The sequence below is a fragment of the Hypomesus nipponensis genome, chromosome 8, assembly GCF_054491055.1.
Source record: "Hypomesus nipponensis isolate SF chromosome 8, ASM5449105v1, whole genome shotgun sequence".
Classification (NCBI taxonomy): Eukaryota; Metazoa; Chordata; class Actinopteri; order Osmeriformes; family Osmeridae; genus Hypomesus; species Hypomesus nipponensis.
Window position 1 is genome coordinate 14246124 of NC_140368.1, and position 11701 is coordinate 14257824.

Below are 11701 nucleotides of genomic sequence, written 5' to 3' on the forward strand. Positions count from 1 at the left end.
CGGTTATGAGGATCAAAATTCCTTTGATAACTTTTGTGAGGCTTGGTCTGAAGATCATCTCTGGTGATTTTGAAGAAGATATGAAAAAAATTGTAGGAGGAGTAGGCTTTCAAAGGTTTTTGATAAAACCGGAAATGGCGGGAAATCTATATAACCGGAAATTAACGCCATGGTGTGCGTTGAACTCGGCTTGATCCAGGGAATCCAATGGTACCTCATTTTTGAAAATGAGTCATACGGTTCAAAAGTTGCGTGTGTAAACACAAGTCCAACTTTGACCCATTGGTGGCGCTAGAGTGGTCTAATGGGAGACATGAAACTTGGTGTAGGTATAGAAGAAACTGTCCTTAATGAGTGTGCCAAATTTCACAAAAAGTTGTCGATGGGGTCTAGGGGCTGCCATTGACTCCCATGGTACAAGAATTACAAATAATAAAACCACCAATAACAATAGGTTTCCTCCTTACGGAGGAATCCTAAATATAACTGCAAGCAGTAATGGCGGATTCCTCCAAACATCGTGAACCATTGAATTTTTTTTATTCTTGACAAATTGTAACTGTATAGAAAAATCAATGCTGCAGACTTACCAAGGGGATACCAAATCTGACCAATTCCAAATATAGCTGCAAGCAGCAATGAGGTGGCCAAGCAGTCAAATAACCCAGAAAACATTTTAGACATCCTCAGAAGAGGGTAACAAGTACACGCAGCAAGTTTGGTGTGAATCCATCAAAGATTTGCTGAGATACAACCCAACTTCCTGTTTGCTGGCTTAACGGCACATTTTGATGCCAGTAAGTGAAGGAAGGGGGCTTGGTGAGCTTATCCATTCCAGAAAGCCTTGTATCTTTATGCATTAAGGCGTGGCCTGTAGCGCCACCTATGGGTAATGGTGGGCCATTTGTGGTGTGGTAGTTACTCTTGGCCTATACTATTAATGTTTCAGGATTTTAAAAACTTTTTACCATTGCATATAAAATCGGAAATGCAATACCAACAGGATCCACATGGGCTTTGGGTAAAGTGTGGTAGTTACTCTTGGCCTGTACTGTCAATGTGTCAGGATTTGGAGACCTTTTTACTATTGCATACAAAGTAGGAAATGCAATGACACCAAGGTCCTCAAGGGCCTATGCTGATATTCAAGGAATGAGTTGGGGCTTGGTCAGCCCACACAGTCCTGATATGTTGCGTGTATGTCTTGCCAAGCCCGCGCGTGTCAAGGGAAGAATGAGTGTGTGAGAATTTGGAGCATGCGCGGGGAGGAGCAGGGGACACATTTCATTGTAAATTTCCCTAGAAATTAGCCAAGCATGCATGTTTCAAAGATTCACCAAAAATCGACCTTTCATCTTAGAGTCAACTTTTTCACAGATTTGTGTTATGAACATTCTCAAGAGTCTTCATATGAACTTGTTTGACTGGCTTACATGTAAAGCATTGCGAACCATTGAAAAATGTATATTCTTGACAAATTGTAACTGTATAGAAAAATCAATGCTGCAGAATTTCCAATGGGATACCAAATCTGAAATGCAATAACATCAAGATCCACAAGGGCCTTTATTTCAAGCCAAGAAGTGAAGTGCTTTAATCTTCACAAGAAGTGAAGTGCTTTGTGCTTTAAGGCGTGGCCTGTAGCGACACCTATTGGTAATGGTGGGCCATTTGTGGTGTGGTAGTTACTCTTGGCCTATACTATCAATGTTTCAGGATGTTTTTAACTTTTTACCATTGCATACAAAATCGGAAAAATATACCAACAAGATCCACATGGGCTTTTGTTAAAGTGTTGTTGTTACTGTTGGCCTTTACTATCAATGTTTCAGGATTTGGAGAACTTTTTACCATGGCAAACAAAATCTGAAATGCAATACCATCAAGATCCACAAGGCCTTTGCAAAAGACCAAGGAATGAGTGGGGGCTTGGTAAGCCCACACTCTCCTGAAATGTTGCGTGTGCGTCTTGCCAAGCCCGCGCGTGTGTCAAGGGAAGACCTATGGGTAATAGTGGGCCATTTGTGGTGTGGTAGTTACTCTTGGTATATACTATCAATGTTTCAGGATTTTTATAACTTTTTACCATTGTATACAAAATCGGAAAAGCAATACCAACAAGATCCACATGGGCTTTTTGTTAAACTGTTTCTTTGCCTATACTATCTATGTTTCAGGATTTTGAGACCTTTTTACCATTGCATACAAAATCGGAAATGCAATACCATCAAGATCCACATGGGCCTTTTTTCAAGCCAATACGTGAAGGGAGGGGGCTTGGTGAACCTATCCATTCCAGAAAGCCTTGTATCTTTGTGCTTTTGGGCGTGGCCTATAGCGCCACCTATGGGTAATGGTGGGCCATTTGAGGTGTGGTATTTACTCTTGGTCTATACTATCAATGTTTCAGGATTTGAGACCTTTTTACCATTGCATACAAAATCGGAAATGCAATACCATCAAGAGCCACATGGGCCTTTGCTAAAGACCAAGGAATGAGTGGGGGCTTGGTCAGCCCACACTCTCCTGAAATGTTGCGTGTGCGTCTTGGCCGCGCGTGTGTCAAGGGAAGGCTGAGTGTGTGTGAGATTTTGGAGCACGCGCGGGGAGGAGCAGGGGAGACATTCATTGGAAATTTGCCTAGAAATTAGCCAAGCAAGCATGTTTCAAATATTCACCAAAAATCGACCTTTCATCTTACAGTCAACTTTTTCACAGATTTGTGTTATGAACATTCTCAAGAGTCTTCATATGAACTTGTGATTGAATCAGAGTATCAGTTTTTGACTGGCTGATGTGCAAAGCATTATTTTAGCGTTAGCGATAAGTTCAATTTGATTTATATCAATCATTTTTAGAGATATGAATTTGCCTTTGCACATGGTAATATGTTGTAGTGTCTTCCTCCGATCTACCAAGTTTAGTGTTGATATCTCAAAGATTTGCTGAGACATGACTTCACATCCTGTTTGGCGGCTTTTCTGATGAATTTGATTGGCTGTACCGGACAGACGGTTATGAGGATCAAAATTCCTTTGATTACTTTTGTGAGGCTTGGTCTGAAGATCATCTCTGGTGATTTTGAAGAAGATATGACAAAAATTGTAGGAGGAGTAGGCTTTCAAAGGTTTTTGATAAAACCGGAAATGGCGGGAAATCTATATAACCGGAAATTAACGCCATGGTGTGCGTTGAACTCGGCTTGATCCAGGGAATCCAATGGTACCTCATTTTTGAAAATGAGTCATACGGTTCAAAAGTTGCGTGTGTAAACACAAGTCCAACTTTGACCCATTGGTGGCGCTAGAGTGGTCTAATGGGAGACATGAAACTTGGTGTTGGTATAGAAGAAACTGTCCTTAATGAGTGTGCCAAATTTCACAAAAAGTTGTCGATGGGGTCTAGGGGCTGCCATTGACTCCCATGGTACAAGAATTACAAATAATAAAACCACCAATAACAATAGGTTTCCTCCTTACGGAGGAATCCTAAATATAACTGCAAGCAGTAATGGCGGATTCCTCCAAACACTGCGAACCATTGAAAAATGTTTATTTTTGACAAATTGTAACTGTATAGAAAAATGTATGCTGCAGAATTACCAATGGCATACCAAATCTGAAATGCAATACCATCAAGATCCACAAGGGCCTTTATTTCAAGCCAGTAAGTGAAGGAAGGGGGCTTGGTGAGCTTATCCATTCCAGAAAGCCTTGTATCTTTATGCATTAAGGCGTGGCCTGTAGCGCCACCTATGGGTAATGGTGGGCCATTTGTGGTGTGGTAGTTACTCTTGGCCTATACTATTAATGTTTCAGGATTTTAAAAACTTTTTACCATTGCATATAAAATCGGAAATGCAATACCAACAGGATCCACATGGGCTTTGGGTAAAGTGTGGTAGTTACTCTTGGCCTGTACTGTCAATGTGTCAGGATTTGGAGACCTTTTTACTATTGCATACAAAGTAGGAAATGCAATGACACCAAGGTCCTCAAGGGCCTATGCTGATATTCAAGGAATGAGTGGGGGCTTGGTCAGCCCACACAGTCCTGATATGTTGCGTGTGTGTCTTGCCAAGCCCGCGCGTGTCAAGGGAAGAATGAGTGTCTGAGAATTTGGAGCATGCGCGGGGAGGAGCAGGGGACACATTTCATAGTAAATTTCCCTAGAAATTAGCCAAGCATGCATGTTTCAAAGATTCACCAAAAATCGACCTTTCATCTTAGAGTCAACTTTTTCTCAGATTTGTGTACTAAACATTCTCAAGAGTCTTCATATGAACTTGTTTGACTGGCTTACGTGTAAAGCATTGCGAACCATTGAAAAATGTATATTCTTGACAAATTGTAACTGTATAGAAAAATCAATGCTGCAGAATTTCCAATGGGATACCAAATCTGAAATGCAATAACATCAAGATCCACAAGGGCCTTTATTTCAAGCCAAGAAGTGAAGCGCTTTAATCTTCACAAGAAGTGAAGTGCTTTGTGCTTTAGGGCGTGGCCTGTAGCGACACCTATTGGTAATGGTGGGCCATTTGTGGTGTGGTAGTTACTCTTGGCCTATACTATCAATGTTTCAGGATGTTTTTAACTTTTTACCATTGCATACAAAATCGGAAATGCAATACCAACAAGATCCACATGGGCTTTTGTTAAAGTGTTGTTGTTACTCTTGGCCTTTACTATCAATGTTTCAGGATTTGGAGAACTTTTTACCATGGCAAACAAAATCTGAAATGCAATACCATCAAGATCCACATGGCCTTTGCAAAAGACCAAGGAACACTCTCCTGAAATGTTGCGTGTGCGTCTTGCCAAGCCCGCGCGTGTGTCAAGGGAAGACCTATGGGTAATAGTGGGCCATTTGTGGTGTGGTAGTTACTCTTGGTCTATACTATCAATGTTTCAGGATTTTTATAACTTTTTACCATTGTATACAAAATCGGAAAAGCAATACCAACAAGATCCACATGGGCTTTTTGTTAAAGTGTTTCTTTGCCTATACTATCTATGTTTCAGGATTTTGAGACCTTTTTACCATTGCATACAAAATCGGAAATGCAATACCATCAAGAGCCACATGGGCCTTTTTTTCAAGCCAATAAGTGAAGGGAGGGGGCTTGGTGAGCCTATCCATTCCAGAAAGCCTTGTATATTTGTGCTTTTTGGCGTGGCCTGTAGCGCCACCTATGGGTAATGGTGGGCCATTTGTGGTGTGGTAGTTACTCTTGGTCTATACTATCAATGTTTCAGGATTTTTATAACTTTTTACCATTGCATACAAAATCGGAAATGCAATACCAACAAGATCCACATGGGCTTTTGTTAAAGTGTTTCTCGGCCTACACTATCAATGTTTCAGGATTTGAGACCTTTTTACCATTGCATACAAAATCGGAAATGCAATACCATCAAGAGCCACATGGGCCTTTGCTAAAGACCAAGGAATGAGTGGGGGCTTGGTCAGCCCACACTCTCCTGAAATGTTGCGTGTGCGTCTTGGCCGCGCGTGTGTCAAGGGAAGGCTGAGTGTGTGTGAGATTTTGGAGCACGCGCGGGGAGGAGCAAGGGAGACATTCATTGGAAATTTGCCTAGAAATTAGCCAAGCAAGCATGTTTCAAATATTCACCAAAAATCGACCTTTCATCTTACAGTCAACTTTTTCACAGATTTGTGTTATGAACATTCTCAAGAGTTTTCATATGAACTTGTGATTGAATCAGAGTATCAGTTTTTGAATGGCTGATGTGTAAAGCATAATTTTAGCGTTAGCGATAAGTTCAATTTGCTTTATATCAATCATTTTTTGAGATATGAATTTGCCTTTGCACATGGTAACATGTTGTAGTGTCTTCCTCCGATCTACCAAGTTTAGTGTTGATATCTCAAAGATTTGCTGAGACATGACTTCACATCCTGTTTGGCGGCTTTTCTGATGAATTTGATTGGCTGTACCGGACAGACGGTTATGAGGATCAAAATTCCTTTGATTACTTTTGTGAGGCTTGGTCTGAAGATCATCTCTGGTGATTTTGAAGAAGATATGACAAAAATTGTAGGAGGAGTAGGCTTTCAAAGGTTTTTGATAAAACCGGAAATGGCGGGAAATCTATATAACCGGAAATTAACGCCATGGTGTGCGTTGAACTCGGCTTGATCCAGGGAATCCAATGGTACCTCATTTTTGAAAATGAGTCATACGGTTCAAAAGTTGCGTGTGTAAACACAAGTCCAACTTTGACCCATTGGTGGCGCTAGAGTGGTCTAATGGGAGACATGAAACTTGGTGTAGGTATAGAAGAAACTGTCCTTAATGAGTGTGCCAAATTTCACAAAAAGTTGTCGATGGGGTCTAGGGGCTGCCATTGACTCCCATGGTACAAGAATTACAAATAATAAAACCACCAATAACAATAGGTTTCCTCCTTACGGAGGAATCCTAAATATAACTGCAAGCAGTAATGGCGGATTCCTCCAAACACTGCGAACCATTGAAAAATGTTTATTTTTGACAAATTGTAACTGTATAGAAAAATGTATGCTGCAGAATTACCAATGGCATACCAAATCTGAAATGCAATACCATCAAGATCCACAAGGGCCTTTATTTCAAGCCAGTAAGTGAAGGAAGGGGGCTTGGTGAGCTTATCCATTCCAGAAAGCCTTGTATCTTTATGCATTAAGGCGTGGCCTGTAGCGCCACCTATGGGTAATGGTGGGCCATTTGTGGTGTGGTAGTTACTCTTGGCCTATACTATTAATGTTTCAGGATTTTAAAAACTTTTTACCATTGCATATAAAATCGGAAATGCAATACCAACAGGATCCACATGGGCTTTGGGTAAAGTGTGGTAGTTACTCTTGGCCTGTACTGTCAATGTGTCAGGATTTGGAGACCTTTTTACTATTGCATACAAAGTAGGAAATGCAATGACACCAAGGTCCTCAAGGGCCTATGCTGATATTCAAGGAATGAGTGGGGGCTTGGTCAGCCCACACAGTCCTGATATGTTGCGTGTGTGTCTTGCCAAGCCCGCGCGTGTCAAGGGAAGAATGAGTGTCTGAGAATTTGGAGCATGCGCGGGGAGGAGCAGGGGACACATTTCATTGTAAATTTCCCTAGAAATTAGCCAAGCATGCATGTTTCAAAGATTCACCAAAAATCGACCTTTCATCTTAGAGTCAACTTTTTCTCAGATTTGTGTACTAAACATTCTCAAGAGTCTTCATATGAACTTGTTTGACTGGCTTACGTGTAAAGCATTGCGAACCATTGAAAAATGTATATTCTTGACAAATTGTATCTGTATAGAAAAATCAATGCTGCAGAATTTCCAATGGGATACCAAATCTGAAATGCAATAACATCAAGATCCACAAGGGCCTTTATTTCAAGCCAAGAAGTGAAGCGCTTTAATCTTCACAAGAAGTGAAGTGCTTTGTGCTTTAGGGCGTGGCCTGTAGCGACACCTATTGGTAATGGTGGGCCATTTGTGGTGTGGTAGTTACTCTTGGCCTATACTATCAATGTTTCAGGATGTTTTTAACTTTTTACCATTGCATACAAAATCGGAAATGCAATACCAACAAGATCCACATGGGCTTTTGTTAAAGTGTTGTTGTTACTCTTGGCCTTTACTATCAATGTTTCAGGATTTGGAGAACTTTTTACCATGGCAAACAAAATCTGAAATGCAATACCATCAAGATCCACATGGCCTTTGCAAAAGACCAAGGAACACTCTCCTGAAATGTTGCGTGTGCGTCTTGCCAAGCCCGCGCGTGTGTCAAGGGAAGACCTATGGGTAATAGTGGGCCATTTGTGGTGTGGTAGTTACTCTTGGTCTATACTATCAATGTTTCAGGATTTTTATAACTTTTTACCATTGTATACAAAATCGGAAAAGCAATACCAACAAGATCCACATGGGCTTTTTGTTAAAGTGTTTCTTTGCCTATACTATCTATGTTTCAGGATTTTGAGACCTTTTTACCATTGCATACAAAATCGGAAATGCAATACCATCAAGAGCCACATGGGCCTTTTTTTCAAGCCAATAAGTGAAGGGAGGGGGCTTGGTGAGCCTATCCATTCCAGAAAGCCTTGTATATTTGTGCTTTTTGGCGTGGCCTGTAGCGCCACCTATGGGTAATGGTGGGCCATTTGTGGTGTGGTAGTTACTCTTGGTCTATACTATCAATGTTTCAGGATTTTTATAACTTTTTACCATTGCATACAAAATCGGAAATGCAATACCAACAAGATCCACATGGGCTTTTGTTAAAGTGTTTCTCGGCCTACACTATCAATGTTTCAGGATTTGAGACCTTTTTACCATTGCATACAAAATCGGAAATGCAATACCATCAAGAGCCACATGGGCCTTTGCTAAAGACCAAGGAATGAGTGGGGGCTTGGTCAGCCCACACTCTCCTGAAATGTTGCGTGTGCGTCTTGGCCGCGCGTGTGTCAAGGGAAGGCTGAGTGTGTGTGAGATTTTGGAGCACGCGCGGGGAGGAGCAGGGGAGACATTCATTGGAAATTTGCCTAGAAATTAGCCAAGCAAGCATGTTTCAAATATTCACCAAAAATCGACCTTTCATCTTACAGTCAACTTTTTCACAGATTTGTGTTATGAACATTCTCAAGAGTCTTCATATGAACTTGTGATTGAATCAGAGTATCAGTTTTTGACTGGCTGATGTGTAAAGCATTATTTTAGCGTTAGCGATAAGTTCAATTTGCTTTATATCAATCATTTTTTGAGATATGAATTTGCTTTTGCACATGGTAACATGTTGTAGTGTCTTCCTCCGATCTACCAAGTTTAGTGTTGATATCTCAAAGATTTGCTGAGACATGACTTCACATCCTGTTTGGCGGCTTTTCTGATGAATTTGATTGGCTGTACCGGACAGACGGTTATGAGGATCAAAATTCCTTCGATAACTTTTGTGAGGCTTGGTCTGAAGATCATCTCTGGTGATTTTGAAGAAGATATGACAACAATTGTAGGAGGAGTAGGCTTTCAAAGGTTTTTGATAAAACCGGAAATGGCGGGAAATCTATATAACCGGAAATTAACGCCATGGTGTGCGTTGAACTCGGCTTGATCCACGGAATCCAATGGTACCTCATTTTTGAAAATGAGTCATACGGTTCAAAAGTTGCGTGTGTAAACACAAGTCCAACTTTGACCCATTGGTGGCGCTAGAGTGGTCTAATGGGAGACATGAAACTTGGTGTAGGTATAGAAGAAACTGTCCTTAATGAGTGTGCCAAATTTCACAAAAAGTTGTCGATGGGGTCTAGGGGCTGCCATTGACTCCCATGGTACAAGAATTACAAATAATAAAACCACCAATAACAATAGGTTTCCTCCTTACGGAGGAATCCTAAATATAACTGCAAGCAGTAATGGCGGATTCCTCCAAACACTGCGAACCATTGAAAAATGTTTATTTTTGACAAATTGTAACTGTATAGAAAAATGTATGCTGCAGAATTACCAATGGCATACCAAATCTGAAATGCAATACCATCAAGATCCACAAGGGCCTTTATTTCAAGCCAGTAAGTGAAGGAAGGGGGCTTGGTGAGCTTATCCATTCCAGAAAGCCTTGTATCTTTATGCATTAAGGCGTGGCCTGTAGCGCCACCTATGGGTAATGGTGGACCATTTGTGGTGTGGTAGTTACTCTTGGCCTATACTATTAATGTTTCAGGATTTTAAAAACTTTTTACCATTGCATATAAAATCGGAAATGCAATACCAACAGGATCCACATGGGCTTTGGGTAAAGTGTGGTAGTTACTCTTGGCCTGTACTGTCAATGTGTCAGGATTTGGAGACCTTTTTACTATTGCATACAAAGTAGGAAATGCAATGACACCAAGGTCCTCAAGGGCCTATGCTGATATTCAAGGAATGAGTGGGGGCTTGGTCAGCCCACACAGTCCTGATATGTTGCGTGTGTGTCTTGCCAAGCCCGCGCGTGTCAAGGGAAGAATGAGTGTCTGAGAATTTGGAGCATGCGCGGGGAGGAGCAGGGGACACATTTCATTGTAAATTTCCCTAGAAATTAGCCAAGCATGCATGTTTCAAAGATTCACCAAAAATCGACCTTTCATCTTAGAGTCAACTTTTTCTCAGATTTGTGTACTAAACATTCTCAAGAGTCTTCATATGAACTTGTTTGACTGGCTTACGTGTAAAGCATTGCGAACCATTGAAAAATGTATATTCTTGACAAATTGTAACTGTATAGAAAAATCAATGCTGCAGAATTTCCAATGGGATACCAAATCTGAAATGCAATAACATCAACATCCACAAGGGCCTTTATTTCAAGCCAAGAAGTGAAGCGCTTTAATCTTCACAAGAAGTGAAGTGCTTTGTGCTTTAGGGCGTGGCCTGTAGCGACACCTATTGGTAATGGTGGGCCATTTGTGGTGTGGTAGTTACTCTTGGCCTATACTATCAATGTTTCAGGATGTTTTTAACTTTTTACCATTGCATACAAAATCGGAAATGCAATACCAACAAGATCCACATGGGCTTTTGTTAAAGTGTTGTTGTTACTCTTGGCCTTTACTATCAATGTTTCAGGATTTGGATAACTTTTTACCATGGCAAACAAAATCTGAAATGCAATACCATCAAGATCCACATGGCCTTTGCAAAAGACCAAGGAACACTCTCCTGAAATGTTGCGTGTGCGTCTTGCCAAGCCCGCGCGTGTGTCAAGGGAAGACCTATGGGTAATAGTGGGCCATTTGTGGTGTGGTAGTTACTCTTGGTCTATACTATCAATGTTTCAGGATTTTTATAACTTTTTACCATTGTATACAAAATCGGAAAAGCAATACCAACAAGATCCACATGGGCTTTTTGTTAAAGTGTTTCTTTGCCTATACTATCTATGTTTCAGGATTTTGAGACCTTTTTACCATTGCATACAAAATCGGAAATGCAATACCATCAAGAGCCACATGGGCCTTTTTTTCAAGCCAATAAGTGAAGGGAGGGGGCTTGGTGAGCCTATCCATTCCAGAAAGCCTTGTATATTTGTGCTTTTTGGCGTGGCCTGTAGCGCCACCTATGGGTAATGGTGGGCCATTTGTGGTGTGGTAGTTACTCTTGGTCTATACTATCACTGTTTCAGGATTTTTATAACTTTTTACCATTGCATACAAAATCGGAAATGCAATACCAACAAGATCCACATGGGCTTTTGTTAAAGTGTTTCTCGGCCTACACTATCAATGTTTCAGGATTTGAGACCTTTTTACCATTGCATACAAAATCGGAAATGCAATACCATCAAGAGCCACATGGGCCTTTGCTAAAGACCAAGGAATGAGTGGGGGCTTGGTCAGCCCACACTCTCCTGAAATGTTGCGTGTGCGTCTTGGCCGCGCGTGTGTCAAGGGAAGGCTGAGTGTGTGTGAGATTTTGGAGCACGCGCGGGGAGGAGCAAGGGAGACATTCATTGGAAATTTGCCTAGAAATTAGCCAAGCAAGCATGTTTCAAATATTCACCAAAAATCGACCTTTCATCTTACAGTCAACTTTTTCACAGATTTGTGTTATGAACATTCTCAAGAGTTTTCATATGAACTTGTGATTGAATCAGAGTATCAGTTTTTGAATGGCTGATGTGTAAAGCATAATTTTAGCGTTAGCGATAGGTT